We start from the raw sequence: 7,442 nt of genomic DNA, 5'->3' as shown, positions 1-7,442 counted from the left end.
CCTTCCCATACTCTTCCTCCTGCTCTATCTCCTCCTCGTCTCAGGTACAGTGGGTGCTGATGACCCTCTGGAAATCCCAGTTGCTTTCTATTCATGTGGAGAAATTCCTGGATATTGGGGTCTTATTTCCTACGATCCCCAAGACCCAGAACTGATGCTGTTTACAATGAATAGCATGTTTGTAGGCTATCATAGCTTCGCCTAACCCAAAAACTCATTGTGACTTTTTTACATGCCCATGCCTCTGCAGAATTATGGTAGTCTCTTCCTCCCAAAGTCTTGAGTTCCTTCATTGATTCCTGTCCAATTCTCAACCACTGATGGGAACTTTTGGTCCTTAATCATGGCTTTCCCTTTGCCATGGCATCTCCTTCCTTTGACTACTTCAACTATTGGACGACTTGATAAAACGACTACCCACCTCCTGCAACATGCCCTGAGTCTATTTCAGTCCCCTCCAGCCTATGTGCTTTGGACCTTTGCTTCCCTTCTGAATGAATGGCTGCTGATAGAAAGTGCTTTTTTCATCTCTTCTATACTAAACCTTCAGCAAGATCCTCGATTTCTTTATATGCTGTCAAAATGTTGCTATCTCTTCCCAGCTGCATTTCTTTCCTATCCCCTGTGAGTCTGAGTATACCAACTCATTTTTCTGCCTGCCAGGACATGCTAAGCCCAATGGTCTTGTCCAAATGAAAAGGATTGAGAGAAGGGGGAGAAGGCAGCACAGCCTAATTGGAAACAAAGGCTGGGAGTTGGGACACCAGTCCTAGATTTGCCTATAATGACCTGAGGCAAAACTGGGCCTCAGTTTTTAGAGTCTGAAAAGTGGGGATGATAATGGCTGCCCAACTTACCTCACAAGGTCATTATTGGGTAGAAAGAGATTTGCGATGGATCTGGAAAATTCAAAGCTTCATGTAGAGGTTGATTCCTCATTATTAGCCAAGCTTGGGCTTTGGTTAAAACCTTGGACCCTACTGGGAAGTAAATGGACCTCAAATTCCAACATTCATCTCACTACAAAAAGAAACAACACAAGCCAGCGCTTGTATCAGGTGAGCATTTGGATCAGAAACCCACTCTTAGAACACTGAGGTGACATTTCACCCCATGTTCTCCTTTGGGTCCTAGCTGCCTGTTTCTGAGGCCCCAGTGGGCTTTGTTCTCTATCTTTTTGTTGGTTTGTTTTCATTGTTGGCACTCTTCCTGATTGCTGGGATGCACAATAAAAGTGGTTTTAACTAAGCCTATTTGTGATGTGTGCAAATCCTTTGGGGGAAGGGTGGTGCAGAGTGGGGAGTGTCTCACCTCCCTGGCAATGCTCACCAACATAAGCGAACCAAGCCAGTGGGAGAGCTCCATGGGACCTTTTCTAAAGGACATATACAACCTCATTTCTGTCTTATGATATTAGCGGAAAGCAAACAAGACTTTGAGTCAAGAGGTTGACTTCCATCTTTTTTTTGGAGGGGGGAAGGCAGGGCAATTGGGGTTAAGTGACTTGCCCAAGGTCACACAGCTAGTAAATGTGTCAAGTGTCTGAAGATGGATTTGAACTCAGGTCCTCCTGACTCTCCAGGGACAGTGCTGTACTCACTGGGCCACCTAGCTGCCCCAAGAGGTTGACCTCTAATCCTAGCTCTGAAGCCTATTAGCTGTGTGACCTTGGGAAAGTTAATTCATCTAAAAGAGCCTCCCATTTACTGGTCCCTGGCATGAGCAGGTTAGACTGGATGGCTCTAAGGTCCCTTTACAATTCTGTTATTCACAGTACTTGCCAGCTCTAGCATTCTCTGTTTTAAGGTTTCTCCCAGCTTTGACATTCTCTGTTCTAAGGCCCCTCCCAGCTCTGCCATTCCCTGTTCTAAGGCCCCTCCCAGCTCTGCCATTCCCTGTTCCAAGGCCCCTCCCAGCTCTGACAGTCTCTGATCTAAGGGCCATCACAGTGTTGACATCCTCTGTTCTAACCCCCTCCCAGCTCTGATATCCCCTGTTCTAAGGGCATCTCCAGCTCTGACATCCTTCAGACATCCTTCAACATATTGCTTCTCTGCTTCTCTTCCATGCAGAGGGAGGAAAAGGCCCTCAGGGGCCTCTCCCCCTCAACCTGCCAGGTGCCCAGCAGGCCACCCAGCATCTCTACCCAGCCCAGCACACAGAGGACAGCCCCAGGGCCCCTCTGTCACTTTGATTTTCCTGCTCTTGGCCCATATCCTGGCCTGGGAACTCAGGGGCTCCTGGAGCTCTGCCACTCAGCGTGGGTTACAGGCAGAGACAGATGCAGACGTGAAAGTGCTGGCCTCAGCTCCTGGACCAGCTTAGCATCTGTCACTCCCAATGGGACAGCTGCAGACAGCAAAACAGCAGCGTGGCTGTAGCTTGATCTGTAGGTAACCCTAGATGGAAGCTTCTAAATATAAGACATCGTGTTAAACCACATTGAAATCAAGTCTGAAATCAAAGTGTCTGTATATACTAGTTTAATTTACCACCTGAAAAAAACACCATCTGATGCTGAATGTTCAGAATGTCAAGCACTCAATCCAGTCCTGGGGCCATTACCTTGAGAAATCATTAGTAGAAGCTGCCCTGAATTTTGGAGTCAGAGGGCCATGAGTTCAAATTCCAACTCAGCTACTTACTGCCTATGTGAACTTGGACAAGCTCATTCTTTCTGTGCCTATAAAGCGAAGGCATTGGAGTCAAGCGCTCCTAAGCACCCTTCCTGCTCTAAAGCTCTGGTTTTACGATCCTGTGGCTGGCTAGAACTCACCTTCCTCCTCTGCAAAACAAAGGCATTGCAGTAGATCAGCCCTAAAGTCCTTTCCTCCATATATCTGTGATGCTATGGTCCTATGTCCAATCTGGGCCTCAGTTTCCTCATCTATTAAAATAAATGGGTTGGAGAAAATGACTCCTAAGGTTCCTCCCAGCCTAATGATGTTCATTCTCCTCCAGGCCCAGGTCACTTCAAACTGTCATTCTGAGAAATCCCTACAGACAGAAGCTCAAATACAGATCAAAGAATCAGCAAAGATTCAATGGAGACAACACCTGAGCTGAGTCCAGTACTTAGCACAGTGCCTGGCATATAGTAGGAGCTCAATAAATGCTGATTGACTGAGTCTTGAAGGAAGGGATGGCTTCTGAGAGGCAGATGTGGGGAGAGTGTGTTCCAGATACGGGGGGACAGTCTGTTCAAAGACATCAAGATAGGATACAGAGTGTCCAGTTCAGTGAACAGCTAATAGCCCAGTTTGGCCGGAATACAGAGTTTATAAAGGGGAGTAATGTGAAATAAGGCTGGAATGATAGGTCCAAGTCCAATGGCGAAGGGTCTTAAATGCCAGCCTGAGGAAGCAATAGGGAGTCGTGGAAGACTCTTGAGCAGGAAGGAGTCAGCTTTCGGCCCAATGCCCGGTATGTCAGTGTCTATATTTCCCCAGTTCCTCCATATGATTGGGCACGAAGATGTACAAGCACCACCATCCTGTGCACTCTGGCATCTTAAAAGAGAGCTTGTATCCACAGCTGCTGTCATGGAATCCCTTTGTCTCCAAAGGTGACTGGCTGGGGGCCACGCCTCTCGGTGTGCAAGCTTTTAATGTTAAAGACAATCAGATCCATCAGTGGAGGCTGGGGTGGGAATCAAGTCTAACCAAATGTGTTGTGCAGAGGATGAGATGCCAGAGTCCATGGGGAGCACTTGGGTTCAGATCCCACCTCCGATGCCTATTAGCTAACATTTAACCAGCGATCGCTAACCCTATGGAAAAGCTCCGAATCACTAATAATTAGAGAAATGTTTCCCTCTCATCAGATTGCCAAAGTTGAAGAAAATGCAAACATCTCATCTCTCCAAACCTTAGTTTCCCTGCCTATAAAATGGGGATAGAAATACCTGCCTATCTCACAGGGACCAATGAGATCACCCCTGTAAACCTAGTTACAAACTCCAATGTGTCATATAAATGTCACCCTCTCTCTAAAACTATAAATTCCAAAGTAGATGCCAATCTATTTTGGTAGCCCCACTGATGGTTCCCTCTACCCATGAAATCACAAGTCCAGTCCAAAGAGTGATAATAATAAATGTCAGTTATGATGGTTATGTAGGGGTTAGGCAATGAAAGTGGTGTGGGAGGGATTAAAGGGTCATAGATTTAGAACTGGCAGGGACTTTGGGGGTGGGGTGGAGGAATCATCTTGGGGGCAGCTAGTTGGCACAATGCATGGAGATTTGGGCCTGGAGTCAGGAAGACCTGAGTTCAAAACCAGCCTCAGGCACTTACTAGCTACATGACCCTGGGCAAGTCACTTACCCCCTGTCTCAGTTTCCTCAACTGTAAAATGGAGATAAAAAACAACACTTACCTTTCAGGATTGCTGTGTGAATCAAATGAGATAATGTTTGCAAAGCACTTAACACAGTGCCTGGCACATAGTAAGTGATTTAATGTATCAACAAGGCAATATTCACAACAGTTGCTATTGTTATGAGTATGCCAGCATGGTTCTGAACTGCAAAATGTAACAGACTCTCCATATAGAAGACAGAAGCAAAACATTTATTCAGACACCAGAAAGCCCAATCCCAAAACCAGTAAGTCCAATCCATCCAAGTGGCAATGAAGTTAATACACATTATCACAGCAGGGAGCCACCCCATCCCAGAGCCTTCCCCCTCCTGGGCCCTTCCCGCAAACACTTATCCTGGCTTATCTTTGCCTGCATCTGCTCTCACCTTCAGCTCTAACTGCTCTGATTGACTTCCTTCCTGCTCCACCTTTTCCTGTTCTACTCATTCATCAGGCTCCTCTGACCACATGTGACTTAGGCTTCCATATGACTTAATCAGGTCACATGGGTCTATTAATGGTTGGGGAAGATCTTCAAATTTACATTACCATTACATTTATAAATGCTTATTCCCTTCCCTTTCCCTTCATCTGATCCAACTATTTCATCTTAACAGATGAAGAAACTGATGCCCAGACATGTTCATAGGATCATAGGCTTAGAGCTGGACAGGAACTTATAAGTCATCAGGTAGAAACCTCTTCATTCTACAAAAAGGGAAACGGAGACCCAGAGAGGCTAATGACCTTTCCAGAGTCACTCTGTCAGTGTCTAGGGCAGGATTTACAATCAGATTCTCCTGACTCCAAGTCCAGCTCTCTACTAGGCCATCTAGCTGATGAATCCAAAAGGTTTGGGCCTTACTTGACCTGTAAAGATACAAACTGAGGCTCGAAATAAGGAGAAATTTCCTTAAAATGGGAGTTGCCCCAAAGTGGAATGGGCTGCCCCAGCAGGCAACGAGCTCTCTGTCATGAGAGGTATTCAAGTCAAAGCTGGACGGCCCCTGGCCAAGTATGATACAGAGAGGATGTTTATTAGAAAAGCAGCACAGTGCCCCAGCACACAGGCAGTGTTTAATAACTATTTGTTAAAATGTCTAATAACAATCATGGGTATTTACATATCACTTCAAAGTTTTCAAAATGCTTTACACATGTGACCTCATTTGATCCTTACAAATGTAACATGGGTACTCTTATTATCCCCATTTTGGGGCAGGTTGGTGGTTCAGTGGATAGATTGCCAGGCCTAGAATTAGGAAGACCTATCAGGAAAGAAGGAAGGAATGAAGGAAGGAGGAAGGGAGGAGGAAGAGAGGGAGGAGGGAATCAGGAAGGGAGGAACACAGGAAAGCAAGGAAAGAAGGAAGGAGGGCAGGAAAGAAGGGAGGGAAAGAAGAGGAAGGGAGGGAGGAGCACAGGAAAGGAAAGAAGGGAGGAAGGAAGGAAGGAAGGAAGGAAGGAAAGAAGGAAGGAAGAGAGAGGAAGGGAGGAGGGCAAGAGGAAGGGAGGAACACAGGAAAGGAAGGAAAGAAGGAAGGAGGGAGGAAGGGGGAGGGAAGGGAGGAGGCTCAAATGGTTTCCCTTAAGTCCTTCCAGCAATAACTTTGAGAGTCTCTGCTGCCCCCTAGCAGGAGTAAGATGCTCACACTCTCACTTGGAGGAATCAGCATTCCCTTTCTTTAAATGTCTTCAGATGCCATGTAAAGAGAACAAGAACCAGTCTGAGAGAATCCAATGTAAATACAGTCAAGGTCTCACCCACAGCACCACTGTAGCAAGGAGCTGGAAGCAAAGGAGGTGCCTCCCAGTTGGGGAATGGGTACACAGGCCGTACACAGGATCTATGGTTGGAATGTAATGTTATTGCACTGGAAAAAGAAATCCTGAATGTAGGCAATTTAAAGAAACGTGGGACCATTGATCTCAACTGAGAATAATAAGATAGGATTAGGGACTGGACCTCTGAGTTCCCCAAGTCAAGTCAACAAGCATTAATTAAGTGCCTGCAATGTTCCAGGCACTGTGTTAATAAGCCATCACTGTAGTCACTCTCTAGATGAAGAAATTCCAGCTATGGTGCAGGTTGTCACCCTCTCTGAAAACTGATAGTTTAGACAGCTGCTTTGAGCACCAAGAGGTTAGGAGACCTGCCCAGGGTCACACTGTCAGCATGTACAGGACAGGAGCCTCTCTCCATAAGCCTAGAGAGGGCTTCTTCTATAAGCTATGCTACTCTGCCTCTTAATAATAATAATAATTGCTCAGATTTCTGTGGGCTTTGGTTTTGCATTTGATCTTCCCAAAAGCCCTGGGAGAAAGATGCTAATGCTATTCCCCACTTTACAGATGAGTGAGGAAACTGAGGCTGAGAGAAGTAGAATAACTTGCCCAGAGTCATATCTAAGACAGGATGACAACTCAGGTCTTCCCAGCTGCAGGGCCAGCCCTTTCTCAGCCAGACTAGCCAGCTACAGAGTCAATTATGTAGAACCAAGGAAGCAATGGCCTTGATGGTTCTTGCCACTGTATTAGTGTTTGTGTAACTGTTTCATTCATCACAAGGGATGGTTCCATTGCAAGAAGGAGAGGGGAGGGCAGGAGATGTTTCCAGAAATAATTTTGACATAAGGGGTAAGAAATGTCAGCAAAATTTCTTTTTCTTTTCCTCTTAAATACCAGTGGCTGCTAGAATACCTATAGGTAACACGAATAGGTACTGAATCAAGCAAGATCTGAGACTTAAGTCTGAAACAGTGAGATTGGCATGTTACTCTTGGCTGACATTCAATACCAGTCAATCTGTGATTGCTGTTTGGTTTATGGAATGCATTGCTGAAAAGTCTGGGATATGAAGGAGGAGGAGGAGGAGGAGAAGGAGAAGGAGAAGGAGAAGGATGATGTGGATGAAGTGGACAAGGAGGGGAAGAAGAAGGAGGAGGCCAGAATAGTCTTTTCCTCCCTGAGCTTTCTCATCCATGAGGGATAAAATGCAATCTCCTCAACTTGGTGTTTAAAGTCCTTTTTAACCCATTCACAAACATATTCTCTTATGCCAAGAACCATGTATTCACTTCT

This window comes from Trichosurus vulpecula, chromosome 1 (genome assembly GCF_011100635.1).
Source record: "Trichosurus vulpecula isolate mTriVul1 chromosome 1, mTriVul1.pri, whole genome shotgun sequence".
NCBI lineage: Eukaryota > Metazoa > Chordata > Mammalia > Diprotodontia > Phalangeridae > Trichosurus > Trichosurus vulpecula.
Note: the sequence above shows the minus strand (reverse complement) of the source record.